Source organism: Python bivittatus, unplaced genomic scaffold (assembly GCF_059951505.1).
Source record: "Python bivittatus isolate LINGU-HERP-01145 unplaced genomic scaffold, Pbiv_v1 ctg000610_np1212, whole genome shotgun sequence".
Lineage (NCBI taxonomy): Eukaryota > Metazoa > Chordata > Lepidosauria > Squamata > Pythonidae > Python > Python bivittatus.
In genome coordinates this window covers 57,749,125-57,765,396 of record NW_028277088.1, presented here as the reverse complement: position 1 = coordinate 57,765,396, position 16,272 = coordinate 57,749,125, and the positions used below count along the sequence as shown (strand labels likewise).

At 36.9% G+C, this 16,272-nt stretch overlaps 1 long non-coding RNA gene across 6 annotated transcripts in view; it reads left to right on the top strand.

Annotated features, from left to right (window-relative positions):
- Nucleotides 1-15,667, top strand: part of LOC112542415 (uncharacterized) — an 81,104-nt gene extending 65,437 nt beyond the window's left edge. For 3 of the 6 annotated variants that reach the window (XR_015797751.1, XR_015797752.1, XR_015797748.1), the window contains 2 exons: nt 1,446-1,496; nt 11,075-15,667. This is a non-coding gene — a long non-coding RNA (uncharacterized LOC112542415). Of the gene's footprint in view, nt 1-1,445; nt 1,497-9,192; nt 9,234-11,074 lie in introns of all 6 variants that reach the window. The other 3 variants (XR_015797753.1, XR_015797750.1, XR_015797749.1) reach the window with 3 other exon arrangements.
- Nucleotides 15,668-16,272: the final 605 nt, after the last annotated feature.

Sequence of the window (16,272 nt, the reverse complement as noted above, 5' to 3'; positions counted from 1 at the left end):
CCTGGCAGCAGACACCACTGAATTAGAAGGACTCAGTTCTGAATAGGCATATATAAGATTGTTCTGTTTAATCTGGCAAAAATGTAGCTTGTAGCCCATCCACGTGTCTTATTTTATATACCCTGAGCTTAAATTAACAATAACAGTTCCAGAATCTGAAGAAATCATTGCTTAAACTCCTTGAGGCATGCCTTGCCTAAAATTGGATTGCTTTCTGCATTGCAATGAGCCTCCCTTCTAGGGCAATGAGTTTTAGGTTTCAGTGTGTTAGAAATAATCTTCTAGCAACCACTGAATGTCGCATTCTTGTGTGCAGTAATGAGAATCAATTCTACTTTTGTATGATTACTTTATCTATAGAAATGATTTTGCAAGCCCTCCTGTTGACAAGCTCATTTTTCACATCAGCTGTCCTGTAATGGCCTACTCTCCTAGTAGACATCATCTGATCTAGCCCTCCCTGAATCTTTGAAATGCCTGGTGACTGATTGAAATTCAGTGCAAAAATCTAGTCCAACAAGATGTATACACATATAAAAATAAGAAGAACATGCCTAAAATAATGCTTATTATCCAAATGGAATCTCAAGAGCAAAAAGTGAATTTCAGGAAAAGTAAAAATAATTTAGATTAATCAGTTCACTGGTCTGTGTCAAATCAAGACAGAGTTATGTGCTTTGAAGCAGCACCATTGGCTGCTAAAATTAATTTGTTAAAACTTAAATATTAACTTTGCATATTACCAAAGCCTCAGTGTTTACTGAGATAAGTACAAGAATTAATAGAATGCCGAAGTGACTAGTCACAGTCTGAAGTAAAAGCCAACTCTAATATATCTTTTAATTTGTTGCAGTACTACTGCAGGACCAAAATAACATTAGAAAATTAACCAGTTTCAACCACATCGATTTTTAATCTAAAGTTTGTATCCTTAACAGTAGAGAAAACGCTAAGATCAAATAAATTCTCAGTTTCAGTTTTCTCTTCCAATCTTTTAAAACATTCATACCAAGTATATTTGCCTAGTTTAAAGTATTCTTGGTTGCACTGCATCTGCATTTCTTGTATCATTCCTGAATGAGGTTTAGATTTCAAACCATTACAGTAAAAGTTTCTGTAGGAGAAAATACTGGAAATTGACACCACTACTTTTACTGCATATTTTGAGTAGGCATATCCCATGTGATGAAAAATATTGATGAACATCATACAAGCTTATTAAAGAAGGCAATTCTTCATGAATTGAATGAAGTGCTGAGCAGCAGTTCATAACTGATTAAAGTTTTTCTGCCTCATTTCTATGGTGGGAACTGTTCATCAAATTATGTTATGAACACTCATTTCACTCTGATGCTGTAATGCTACCAGTGCTCCAGTGTTTTCTGAGAGGCTTATGCTGTTGTGTTGTATCAATGTTTTCTCTTTTACTTAATGTGGTTTTACAGAATCAACTGCAAGCACTGGGATCCTGTCACTGAGTGACAAGGAGGTTACAGGTAATTATTCCACTGCTTCCCTTCTTCTCTACTTAAATAACACAGCTAAAACTCAGAGCCTCAGAATACAAAAATATATTTTTAAAATCCATAATCTCTCTTCCCATTTCTAAAACATATATACATTTAAACTTACACTTTCTTCCCATTCATTCCTGCCCTTTAGTCAGATGCCCAACAGACTTCTCTGATGCTCAGTTTTCTCCAGAAAGTGCCTTCCTATCCCTACTTTTACCATGTGGCACATCCCAGCCATCCAATTTCCGCCTCACATTTTAATACTCCCCTGGTTGCCTTACTGTTATCCCTAAACCTCCCTCCCCTCACCAGGCAGTAGGAGCTGTGAACTATTGCAACAGAGACCAAGCTTGGATGACTGGTAAGAACATCATATTGTAAGGTTTGTAGACCTGAATCTCAGAAAATCCAAAATCAGGAATTCAGGCAGAGGCTCTTAAAAAGAAAAGAGCTCTTTAATCGGCCGAGTGAACAGGTGGGTGGGCAGCAACCCAAAACACAGGCAGCGAAAGTTCTGGTCAGCTCCACACCCCAACAAGATTTCAAACCCAGTTTTTATAGCATTGCAAGGACAATAGATTGCAACTAATAAGGCAGTTTAAGGCAGTTTGAACCAGTGTCCCCCCTTTACCCTCAAGACCTTTTTCCTGCACTCTCCCCCCTCCCCCCCAAGGTCTTCTGTGTACATGTCCTTCAGGCAGTTTCTTCCTAGCTCAAGCAAAATACAGAGGCGAGATAGTGAGAGCAAGGCTAAGAAAATCCCCCCCCCTTTCATCCCCTTCAATATGCACTGTTATTGCATCCCTGGCCCAACCCTACTTATGTGGAAAGTTCTCCAGGCCATCTTTAGTAGCTAAAGAAGGTTTTTGGGCATACTCAAACACAATTGCATCAGGCATTGTGGTAAAAAAAAATTGAAATCTATGAATGATTTCATTACAATAATTTTTCACTAGCCTGCCATTTCCAACTAATTATGTAATGTTCAAATGTTTACATCTGAAGAAGCGGGGGCGGGGGGCTGACTGTTTGAATAAATGAAAGGTATTTGATAGCCTTTATCTTTTTTGTAAGAATAAACAACCATCCCAACCTATTGTAGAATTTTCAAATAAGCAATATGGATAATGTGACAGGCTGATCATAAGTGCATCGGCCTAGAGTGGATAAGACCTCTAGCTTCTTTATCTTTGGTGCATAGTATTTGGAGGACTCTTCCTTCTCTGCTTGTTTTCCTTTGTCTATTTAATTATCATTTGGGAGCATTTAGAATCACTAACAGTAGTTACATATTGAAAGATGATATGTCTTTCAGAGTATTAAAAGTTAATTATTACAATGGAAATGTAAGAAACTGCAATGCTCAGTTCCCAATGAAAGCAACTCCCGTTGAAACCAACATAGGTTCAAAGAAAAGTTCATTTATTGAGAAGTAGTGTACAGATCTAAAGCACTGCTGAAACTAAGCCTGCACGCGCCAAAAAGTTGCTTTTACCCCTTTCCATCTTGCAGCCCCCCTTTGCTCACAGTCCTCTCCCAGTCTCATGTTGGTAGGCCTACAGCCTTGGGCTTTCCTTAGAACCAGATAACAGTCCATCTGCTTCTAATGGCTGTAACAGCTCACCTTTCAATTCTTTCCCAACCACCCCCCACCCCCACCCCCACCCCCTTTCTCTTTGTAATGGCAGAAATGAAGCTAGCAAGCAAGCTGATTGATTGTGAGGATTCTGACAGGAAATCTGACTATCATTCTGTAGATCAGGTGGTTGAAGAATGGTCAGGTGAGCCAAGGTTAAGTGATTACCTTATATAAGTCAGGGTGAGACTCAACCTGTCTTATAGAACAAACCGGAAAATCCTTGAGTAGAAAGGGTTATTTATTTACACAGCAGGATAAAGCCACTCTCATATATGATGGCCACACACAAGACACAATAAATAGGCTATGTGGAATTTTGCTTGCATTTTGACCAGTTCCTAGATACCCATGATCCTGGCATTGGGCCACAGTGTTTTATTTTGGACCTGGAAGTTTGTGTTAAACCTTTCTTCAAACAGAGATTTACTCACTTAACAGTTTTGAGAAGAATATGGTAACAACAGTTCTTGCCTTCTGTGCTAAACACTGACAGAAGATTGATCACTTTGACATTCTATTTAACTCAAAATGAAATTCCTACTATCATAGGAAAAGAACTATTGTTCAAGACCCCAAAAGACTTGTCAAGGGCTATTAACACGTTTCTTAATTCAACTGTCTCAGTCAAGATCAACAGGGGCCAATGGTTGCCTGGACAGGGAACAATCAAACTTAATGAAAAAGTTTTTGGATAGGTAGAGTTCATCCTTTGTAGTGGGCTATTCCAGTTTCTTGCCGGAAATGTAGAGGTATTGGTCAGATTTTGAATGCTTAGTGTATACCCTGGGCAGGTCATCCAAGGTAAGATTAACTTTCCCACTGGTAGAACACCATTAAAGTGTTAAGGTTAGTTATAGCTCATATCACTCTCAGGTAAGAAAAGCTGGCCATATGATTACAAAGGTGTAGCCGATGACAATCACAGCAGCATAATACTGTAAAATAATTAAGATGTTTTAATTTTTTTTAATGTAGAAGTAGTGATTGATTTATTTTTAAAAGCTGCATAGAATGAGATAAATGCTAACTATGCACTTTATGAAAGTTTCCCTCGTTTAACACTGCTAAGCAGCCCTATTCTCTATTTCAGAATGGGATAATGAAATGATCTTTTAATTATGTGGTTTAAGGTATATTGAACTTTCAAGCATTATTAAGTTTCTTGATAAAAAAATGATCAGTTTAAAATAAATGTAGCATGGTTATTTATTGTTCATATTAGTCACTTTTCTTTCCTATGCTGAGTAGTAGCTTATTTAAAACATAAAAAACTGTCGCCAGGAATGAACCACTGGAGGGAAGAGAGCTATTTTTCTTTTAATAACAAATCGAAAAGCTCCTAGGTTCTGTACAGGTACCAAAGCCACAGAAAACTCATTTGAAGCTTAACCAGTAGGAATATAGAAGAGTATAAAACTTGACCCCACAATGTCCTAAAAAAGATTTCCCAAATAATTCAAATAATTTGCTATTGTGAAACAGCCTCATTAATACAAAGAAACTGTGGGATTCTGCCCTCAGTGTAGTGTGTTCCTTCTTATGAGTCCCAGATGAATACTTATGGTGGGGAATTTTTCATTCATGCAAATTTCCCATATAATTAAAAACCCTGATGGTAAATCCCTTATAGAACTAACAGTGATCCAGGGCTAGAGATGTAAAATTTCCAGAAATTTTGAAGCCATGAGAAAAAACGTTTTTTTCCCCTGTTCTTTTCCGGAAAAAATTGAAATTTCGAAAAAATTGAAAACAAGTTCAGTGTGGGGTAGTTTTACAAATTGCGTGAAATGCAGTGTATATAAAAGTATTATGCTTGCAATAAAACAGGTAACCACCCCCCTTTCCCTCAAAAGCAACAAAAAAAGCAAGAAACCATCAACATAAAAAATAATCAGTTTTGCCCCTTAGCACCAACAGCACATAAAGTTAAGGTCCACCTCAATATTTAAGCTCCATAGAAGATCTATCCTTTGAGTGGTGCTTTAAAAAAAAAGAAACCGAAGACACAACATATACATGCAGTTTATTCTATCTCATTTTCTGAACTACTGCTATCATTTTCCGTTTCTTCTTCTTCTTCGTCCCCCTCCTGTCATTTTTCTCATGGACTTCTAAAAACTTTAGGTTTACACAGATTGAAACAAGCTTTTCTACCCTTTCACAGGTCAGTTTGTTTCTTGATTTGGTATGAATATTACCAAACATAGACCAGATTCTTTCACATGCAGCAGAAGATGCAGGAATCTGCAGTAAGCGAGATGCAAGAGGTGTCAGAGGCTGTGTGGTGCAGAGACCTTGCCACCATGTTGCAGGAGGGATATGTTTTGCAGAATCCCAGAATGTATTCCTGGCCCAAATCCCTGAAGATGTTCTATATTCTGCAACATCTGAAAGTACTTTTCCAACATCAGGTCCTAAGTGCGCAGCTTGTTTCGTAATCCAGTCAAATGCAGCAGCTGTGTTCTCATCACTCACACCACTGCCTTTGAATCTTGGATCCAGTAGATTTGCAGCAGCATGTATTGGATGGCAACAAAATTCTTCCCGTTTCTTAATAAAATCTTTCCCTTTACTTTTTTCAGCAGTTGTAAGTAGAGATGCACTTAGGTTTTCAAAAATAGATGTTTTTATCATAGCCATGTGGTTAGGAATTTCTGACAAAAGTGCAGTGTCTGATTCAGATGAACGGCTTGCTGAAAAAATTGGTGTTAAAATCTGTAGGAAGTTCTGCAGCTGAACTCATAACACGTCCTCATCAAGCACAGTGTTCCTTATATTTCTGGGAATTTTAAGATCCTCAATTATTACTGTTGCTTGAAGAGCTCCTTTGTTTTTTAGTAAACTTTCAAAGGAGATCGCCACTCCACCCCAGCATGTTTTACTACAGAGCTTCAGTGTCACTATTTTATTCTGTGCATTTTTTTCTTCTTGCTTCTTCTTGAAGACTGTGGTGACAGCATGAGTAGCTTTTACATATTTGATAACTTCTTTAGTTCTTCTATAAATCCTTTGAAGGGTGTCCAGTTTCATGAAGTCACTAAGAAGTAAGTTTAGTCCATGAGATGCAAATCCTATTGCAGTAATACGTGGATACTTGTCCATTATGATTTCCCATGCAGCTTTCATGTTACTTGCATTGTCAGTCAGCAAAGCAAATACTTTACCACTCTCAATTTTCTCTAAAACTGCACATATTTCACTGCTGATATACTCTGCAGTATGTCTGTTCTCTCCAGTTTCAATGGTTCTATAAAAGACTGGTTGAGGTGTTGTTATCACAAAGTTGATGATTCCTTCTCCCCGAACATTTGTCCATCCATCTGTAAGTACTGCAAGACATAGTGCTTCACTGATTTTTCCTTCTACAGATTCCATCACACGCTCAATAGTCTGACTCCAAAAGAGGCTTGCTCAAGGAATGTCTGCTTGGCAAATGATATGATGGTCGTAATAATTTAAAAGCTTCCTGCCAATATGCATTTTCAGTTATTGACAATGCTGATCCAGAAGCATATATTGCTCTTGCAAGGGCATGATCAATTTTCTCCTGATTTTCAGGTGTCATTTTATCTATAAATGAAGGTATGGTGCATTTTTGTGAGGCAGTGGTTTGCAACACTTCTTTACTTGAAGATGATGCTGGTGAAGAAACACTTTGTAATGACCCAGAAGCAGCAGAAATAGTGTGTCTGGAATTAGAACTCTGGAAGGAAAAGCTACTTGCACTTTCATTCTGGTCCTCATCATTTAATTCCATAAAGTATTTTTTAATGTCTTTAGGTCACCTCTGGCATGCAAGAATGTGTTTTGTCATCCTTGTAGCATTTGGAAAAGAATATTTCTTCTCACAATATTTGCAAATTGCAGCTTTGCTCTCAGCAGAAATTGCACTGTGGAAATGTTTCCAAACTCTAGATGTTGGTCTCACCATTTTACTGAGAGGAGGAAAAGAAAAACCAATTTACTGACCAGACTATAGGTAAACATTATGCTGTGATGGTGGAGAACATTAATAGGAATCATTTAAGGGTTACAAAAGTGAAACTAATTTGCCAGACAAATTTACTCTTACCTGTCAGTTAAGGCCTGAGAGGAGGACAGAAACTATCATCTCCTGTATACCAACAATTACTCAACTGTAGGAGGTCCAAGGTACACAAGTAAACTAAACTGGAGGCTTTTCCCTGCAGTGCCCCCTAGTGGCACACATGCATATTTCTCCTGTTTGAGAACTGCATTGAGAAGTACAGTGTTACTTGAATTCTATTCCAGGATTTGCTTGTCTTCAGCTGAGAGAACTTGCAATAATTTAAGACTTTACAAAAAGTCTCAGAAATCTTTCATTAAGGTCTTCATGTTATATAGTTTGAATACCATGTCATAGATATATTATTTATCACTGGAAAAGAACATATTCCACACACTTTTTAAAAAAAATTTTCCGGAAAAAAACAGCTTTGGAAAAAAAACGGAAAAAACCCTGCTTTTTCCCCAATTTTTCCGGCTTTTTTCCAGGCCTCCCCATCTCTGTCCAGGGCTCAGATTTTATTTTCTCTTTCGAGGAAATCTTTTCCTCCAGAACTGTTTCCTTACTTTTGCCATCTTTCATGATCAAAGACGAAGTATAACTTTTCTCATTAGGAAATTGCTTCATTCTAAATGATGTTATTTTTTCTGGCAGCAAGAGCAATAATAGGTGAGAGCTCATTAAACAGACTCCTTTAATACTCCCCCCACCAATTTATGAAAGTTAAAAGAAATGAAGAATAATAAAATAATTTCTTTCAGAAAGAGATATTTAAGGATGTGGTTATAGTCTTTCTCAGAAGTCTAGGTTTCTTATAGTGCAATTTCAACAACTCTCAGTTTCTGTACAGTATTAATATAATTCATCTTTATTCCTGGGATACTCAAGCTAACCATTCAAAATTTTCCTTCCATGATGAGATCAATTGTTTAGTAACTCAGGGATGCTGGGGTGAACTCCCTTTTCTGTTTTGGTCTTTCTTAAGACTTCTCAAACACTTTTCACTTCTTTAAATTCTGAATTCTAATATCTATTCTCCCAGAGGATGTTTATATTCCTCTTACAATTCTTTTCTCTCTAAAAAGAGACCCCTTACTTAACCAGCCATCTTTACCTGATTCCCCTAGATTACTTCTCAGTCAGTCAGAAGAGTTTACCTTGCCTGCATTAATAATAAGAGTTATTAATAATCAGTTGTTTACCCTGCCCTTCTTCTAAAGAGCTCAGGAAGACAAATAAGGAATGATTCCCCACTGTCTCAGCAACATTGATAGGAGCCATCATTTGACACAGTCCTGCTCTATGAACTGAACTGCAAAAGAAAATACCCTGAAGTGTGAAATTTTAAAAAAATGGCCTCCCGTCTGATAAAGTAAGTTGAAATTCCCTCATGACCCTCATCATTATCTTTTTAGGGAAAAAAATGGACATGTCCACTTCTCTAATTAACCCTTGTAAAATTACAGGTAGAACAGCAAGACTGGTGGAAATAGTTATCAAGTAAGATCTGTGCTAATTTGACCCTTTCTTTGTAAGCAAAAAGGGAAGGCTAGATTATATATCTATGTTATAGATAGCTTATATACTTGTTTTTATTTTTCCAGTATTGAATGTAAATGGTAGTTTAAGACATTGGACTGATTTGTAATGGTAGGGTTCATCAGATCCTGCTGATGTTGCCAAACTTTAAATTCATTCATTCATTCATTCATTCATTCATTCATTCATTCATTCATTCATTCTTAGGGAACCCTGCATCTCACTGATCATCAGTCTCATTCTTATCCTTCCCCATGTCCAAGGGGAAGGACAAAGTAGATGTTTTCTTTTCTTCTATTTAACAACTTAATGATCTAACATTCTGAAGTAAATATGTATATATGTACGTATGTAAATGTATGTGTAATATTCCCCAAGGAAGAGATAAAAATGCTGTCACTGGTCCAGCTAGTCAGAGGGAAAGAAGAAATGAAGCAACTTTCCTTTTCACTTTTTCTTTTCTTTATCCCAAGAAGGTAAGCCAGCTTTCATCATGCCCAAGATAGCTGTGCAGGTAAAGGTGTTTCTTTCCCTCTCTTTCCTCAATCCAGGAATCTTTTTCTCCCAAGAAAATAACTTTTCATTTTGCTATTCCCCAGCTAAGCTGTTCCTGTTCAAAAATGTTTCCCTTAGCACATGTGTCTGTGTAATGCTACAGCTTTAAAGCTCCTTAATCTGATCTTTACTGAATTCTTCTAGGCCAGTGTTTCTCAACCTTGGCCACTTTAAGCTGTGTGGACTTCAACTCCCAGAACTCCCCAGCCAAGCTGGCTGAGGAATTCTGGGAGTTGAAGTCCACACAGCTTAAAGTGGCCAAGGTTGAGAAACACTGTTTTAGGCTGTAAAAGGACCTTGATACCCCACTAGCTCCTCCTTTCTCTGCTTGCCTTTTTATACTCTTCTTGCAGCTGGCTTGAATGCATTGATTGGTGGACTGTTATTAGTATGTGTTAATGTTAAATCTCATTATTAGCCTTGAGATCCTAACTACTTAGGAATTTCTTTAGGCTGTTACCTGTTTAAGCTTTCTGTGCTACGGGATCGACTGGTGATTGTAGGAACTGAACATTAAGTGATTACTCTGCATGCTATTGACCTCCAATATTCTTTAATAAATTCTTGTAATGATTATTATCATTTCATTTTTGACTTCCTGAAAACATACATCTGTTTAATAACCTATGCTGTCCAGACCCAAAAGAATTGGTATGGTTGGAGGCCCCACTTCATTACAACTGTTATGGCAGAATTGATGCAATACTGTATCTGTAGAACTACAGTGAAGTAGCATGTCTTTAAGATAGCAAGTCTCATGAAGGAGAGGTTTGGGTGTCAAGCTAAAAACACTGAACCCAAATGCACTTTCCCAGAACTAGGTTCATGAAATACTGTCTCTTTGTCTTTCAAAATCCCATTCTTTTTGCAGTCCTGCCTCATTACCTCATGGTTACCCCTATTTGTTCACCGACCTCACTAGGCACATAATATCCAATCAAATACTTGCCATTGTTTAGACCCAATCAAATACGTTGCTACTGTATCTAATCACACATAGACTCTAATTTGCATAACTGTAATCCCTCCCTTCTTTAGACCAGTCTTGACAGGCCTCCAGTGCAGTCAACAAACCAATTTGTGCTCCAGTGCAATGTGTCCTGGTCTCCAGTTCAAACACACTCCTGGGAAAATTGTCCTACAGTTTACTAAGACAGATATTCAGTGCAGATGGGACTATGGAATCAAAATACATTAACAATACATGCCTAAAAACAAAGCTAATTTTATTTGTCCCTAGACCCTACTCATATAAATCAAATTGTTAAATTATTCTAAGTTTCAGAGAAGATATTGGAAATGCAATTATGGATGCCTGTATCATAATAGCATCTCTAATGGGATGTGCTTGGGACAGGTAGTGGCTATTTTGCAGAAACCTACCCTACAGAATCTTGCAAGTAGTAAAGATTTAATTGTTTGCAGTTCAGCGTTTAAGTCTGGCTCCTCCTTTAAAGATGTCATTACCTGCAGTTCAGTATTTAAACTTGGTTTTACTCAACCAGTTGCAAACTAAGGACAAACTTATTTTATAGTTGTTAAGCTTGTTCATTAATACAAAAGAGGAAGAGAATGACTGAGAGAATGAATAATCTCATTAATAGCCCTTGCTGTCTGTAGGATACTTAATATACCACTTTACCAAGAATAGAAAATCAGTGAATAAGTATATGTCTGATGGTTGAGTGACAGAAACTATAAAAGTTGTCCAAAAATGTGCTGGGCAAAAAAAATATGCTGAGGTAGGTACTGCTTATCCAACAACGATTAGATTCCTCATCCTCATAATTGTCATTACAGCTGCTGTTGACAAGCTGGACCACTTCGCTTTGCAAGCATTTATAATCTCAGGTACAAACAGCTACATAGATCTCCATCCCAGTGACATTACACATCACAATCAGGATCGAAATATTCACTTGCCTGAATCATATACAGATTTTCCTCCAAATAAGTGGATGATCTACCTGAATGTCTAGTTAATTCACAATATTCTTCTACTACCAATAGAAGAGAATATATGTAGCTCAGGGTTGAACTGTGGAGTCCTTGGGGTTCTCTGAGCTTGGTTGTTTTCTTGCAGATGTTTTGTTACCTGACTAGACGGGTAACAAAACGTCTGCAAGAAAAGAACCAAGCTCAGAGAACCCCAAGGACTCCACAATTCTTCTCCTAGCAGAAAAAAAGTACAATCTGGAAAAAGCTGAATACAGAATGTACTGTACAGCATTTTGTGCATGTATTCGAGTGGCACAGCATATAAATACTGCAAAATAAATAATGGTGATTTGATGTGTCATTATATTTTGTAGCGGGGAGGGAATGCTGGTTGTGTGTGCCCCAGGCAAGCATCAGCACAAGCCTACCAAATATCATCTTGGATCTCCACACTCACACTACTTCTAAGTTCTGGATGCAGCTATGACCTCAGCTGAAAGAGTTCTACCTGAGATGTAGTTAGACTGCAACAAGATATTCTTGAATAAGGACATGTACCCACTTACCTGAATCTAAATGGAAGAGAACTGGAAGTCCCCCTTCTCAGGAATAAGCTTCTAAGTAAATGGGTCCAGTATTTTTTTTCCTATTTAACCACGGTTACCAAGCCAAAAGTGTTTTGGAATGCATGGGGTTAAGGACAAAAGTTCATACTGGAATAAGAAACAAGAGAAGATTTTAATAAAGGGAATAAAATAAAAATCTGAGATTGAGAAAATAGTTTAGCTATGCCAGGTTACTTGTAAGTGAGATCTGAATATCAAGCTACAAATCATACCTGTAAATAAATGGTCTAAACAAAGAGCTAGAATGGAAGCAGATATAATGCTACTTAAAAGTGAACAAAGCAACACTGAAAAGAAATAAAGGATCTTTTATGCAACTAACCATATTTTCTGTGCAAAACTGACCTTATTGGTTCCAGTTCTTCTAGGACTTTAGGGCAGAAAAATATATTTATTTTTTGCTGTTCTTTTCCCAGTCTTGAGAATCAAATATATCTGTTCCATATTTACCTAACTAACTATTTTGTCTGGCCAGAGAATTATTAGTTATTGCCTTGCCAGCTTCAGTCCTTAAAAACCTGCTCATGTGTAGTACAGCTTAAGAGAGTTCATGTGGAAGATCAGGGTTTAAATCAGGCTTCTGGAAATGCCACCTTTTGATATGGCCCTTCTCAAGCAGTCTGGAATTTGCTTCTCTAAGGACTAATACTTGATCTCTGGTGCAAAGGTGAGGTCTCCAGCATGTTCATCATACCAAGGTTGTGCTTCCCCATAGGTTCTCATGGATAAGTTATAAAGTCTATCTCAGGTTATTTAGGAGTTGATCCAAAATTCAAGCATGTTAATTTCTGGGTAAGTTCTCCATTCCAGCCAATTGAAAAAGAGACAGTGACATAGGCATCCATTTGCTTTTCCAGATGTGTTCTGAGCAGAGAACATAGAGGCGACAGCCACTGCTACTATCGCCACCACCTCTGCTGCTTCCTCCTCCTCCTCCTCCTCTTCCTTCTTCTTCTTCTATCCCCCAGCAGCCTGAAACATTCAGAAACATTTCAGAAGGGAAATAAATCACATAGATAGCAAAAATAATAAGTCCAAAAAGCAAGAAACTACTGCAGTTCTGAGAGTGGTGCTACAGAGAGATTACCGTACATAATTACAGTGAGATATGATCCTAAACATGTAATTGCATTCCTAGCAAGATAAAGAAAAGTGTGTGTGTGTGTGCATATCAGGGTCTGATACAGACTAGTAGTTGTAAGTGAACAACTCTATTTCTGTAGGAAGGAACACATTTTAGTTCCTGGAGAATTTTTTGAAGCTTATAGTGGGCTTAGAAGGAGACAAACTTATGAGTCTAGCTGAGAAAATGGAGCAGGAGAAAAAAGGCTAATCAGAAAAAACAAGAGTAAAACTTTTTCCTGGTCTGCTTTTTTTCCTCTCTCCATTTTCTCAGCTAGTCTCATAAGTCTGTCTTTTTCTACATCCACTACAGAATTCAAGAAACGGTTGGTTGCAGAGAGTTATTTTTTACTGATGGTTTTGACAGTGTATAGAGAAACATGGCTCTATGAGAGTATAAATTAAAAACTAATGTGTTTATTTTGTCATATATTTTTTGCATAGGAATAACACCGTGATTTTGAGAATACATGTATCAAAAACTTCTATTTCACAATCCTTTATTTTTAGAGAAGAGAATGCTGTTATCACATGGTTTTCAAATCAGAATGATTGACACCCCTTATAGGTCAGCCAGACTCCATTTTAAAAGCAGCAAAACTGTAGTATCTGAAGCTGCCATTCAAATGTAACCCAATTTAAACAATATGCAGTAATGGGGTCAATAATGCTCTGATTACAGAAGGGGAGTAATGATGGTAACCAGGTTGTCCAGTTTCATATGACAACTTAAGATATGCTTCTTTACCCATATCCAAAATATGAATCTTTTCATATTTCTACAGTTAGACCCAACAAACTAAGAAGAACTAAAAGCTATGCTTATTGCTTTTTATATTTACAAATTTTATTTAAGATTTTAAAAAGAAGATAAAAACTAACAAAAACTACTATAAAGTAAAGAAAGAAGAAAGGAAAAGAGAGAAAAAAGAAAGACAAAACTGCAAAAAGAAAAGATAAAAAGTAATAGAAGAAGCTTCTGATTTTCTTTGAAGCAAATACAAGTATGGTTACAAAATTGTCTCTTGCTCCATGGTTACAAAAAGAAAAGCTCTCTCTTTTTCTATTATTTAGGTTTTTTTCTAAACATCAAAACCACAAATCATTTTTTTCTGTTTCATGCAAAAAGTCTATAAGGGGTTTCTAGTCAGGAATAAATGTAGTTATTCAAAACCATACAATCTCTAATCTACTTTAAACCTTTCTGATAATTGTACATCAGAAAGGTTTAAAGTAGGTTTAAAACCATGGGCAAGTATATCCTTTTATAAGCTATTCTTATTACTGATTAACACTGCAGTTTTCCTGGTCATTGTTTCTTAGTTTAAAAATAAAATGATTTGTTGATAAGGTGTTCATGGAAGGTGAAAAATGGAACACAACTCTGCAGAGGAAGGCCACACTTTATTGAGACAATGATTGTTGGGTTCCAGATTATAAAGGAAGAGGAACAAGAACAATAGAAAGATAAGATCTTTTATAAGAATTTGAATAGTAGAGTGGGAAATTCTATGGCTCTGATTTCTGTCAGTATCTTGGGACCAAATAGGACAGAGGTTCCTAAACTTTTCCCCATCACACCTCCCTTTAGTGTAATCTTAATGGATGCACCTCCCCTCAAAATCCAAACACCACAATGAACACAAATGAACAATGGAAGCAATACAATGAAATGTGGATTTATTGTAACAACGTAACTAAAAGATTCTTCATATCTCCCCTGGTCTGTCTGTACCTCCCCAAGGAACACCTCAGGGTTTGGGAAACCCTGATATAGGGGAAACTGGATAAGTTTGATTGTGTAAAGAGAACTGTTTTATTGTTATGGAAAACCAGCAGCAGTGCTGGAAGTAGCCACTGTCTCTTGTTAAGGAGAGGAGGAACACTGATGAGATTAGGCATGTGCTCTTAATTGCCTCTTAAGAACCTGTTGTTCCCAAACTGTATGCGGCAGCACCCCAAGGCACTGCAGAAGTCTCACAGGGGTGCTGTGGGATAATTTACTGCTTAATAGATGGGACTGTTGGCAAGAAAGTTTGGGAACCTCTACCTTACACAATTGCATGGGGCTGGATCTCTGCTGCCTCTAGTCAATGTCATTTTGTCTTTGCTAAGGTGAGTCATACTTCTTTTGCTAGGGCAAGGAAAGGATTAGGAGGGACTTCTGGGAAGGGAATAGTTGCCTTAGGAATGATGGGATTATGTAAACAGGGAAGCTGAACAGAGTCTCTGTCATGTCCACAAGGCAGAGGGAGATGTCCTAAAAATACATTTTCTTTTTATTTCATCCATTAAAATCCAAATTAAGTTATTAAATTGCCAATTACATAGTGTGTTAGTTTTTCTTTTTCCCTTCGAAAAGATGGTGCTTTCTTTGAACTGCTAATTTTGAATTGTATTCCACTTTGTGTTGACCAACATTTTCCTTAACAGCCAACATTGCTCTAATAGTGTGTCATATAAACTTTTCAGCTGTTTGTAAGTTCTTAAGATTTATTGTATTTGAATGCATGGAAATCTCTTTTTAAGAATAAATCACTAGAATTAAATCACTTAAGCTCCTCCAGAATATCTTTCTTAATTATCATAATATACATATAGAACAGAAATATGTTCTCCAGAGAGCAAGTGCTGCTGTTATACTACATGTTTGCTACATGAGCATAGAACACATTCAAATTTAATTTCAGTTTCTAAATCTTCTGCAATTTCCTGGAATTCTGCTTAATTTTTATTTAGACAATAGAGTCTATTGTCTCCAAAAATAACCTGAAGTACTTTACTTCTTTTTCCTTTGTTGATAGCGTCATCCAGAGTGAATTGCAAGTGATGGCTTAAGCAGTACCATATAATGATCTCTGGAAAATTTCAATGAGCTTTTGTGAAACAGCTGATTTTCTGCCCAGCATTGTGCTGGTGCATTCAGAATAAAATGCTATCAGATTTTTTGACAAACATTGCTCATCAAAATGGTACAATTTTAAAATGTCAGTGAAACTCCTGAATATGTTCTCAGGCATTGCAGAAGAAAGTTCTATCGGATCAACAGTTATTGTTCAGTTGCTGAACCAACTTCACACACTGCACACACACACACGCACACACACACACACACATAAAATCATCAACATATGTTTTTAAAGCTATGGTTGAAGCTTTATTAGTTATGATGCACATCTTTCAATTTTGTTAATCACCTTTGTGAATAAATTACTTATTTGGCATAAAATATTTTCAATAACATGACATGCCAAAAACTATGAAGTAGACAATTGTTGATATCAAATCCATTTTTCTTTTACAATTTGAGTG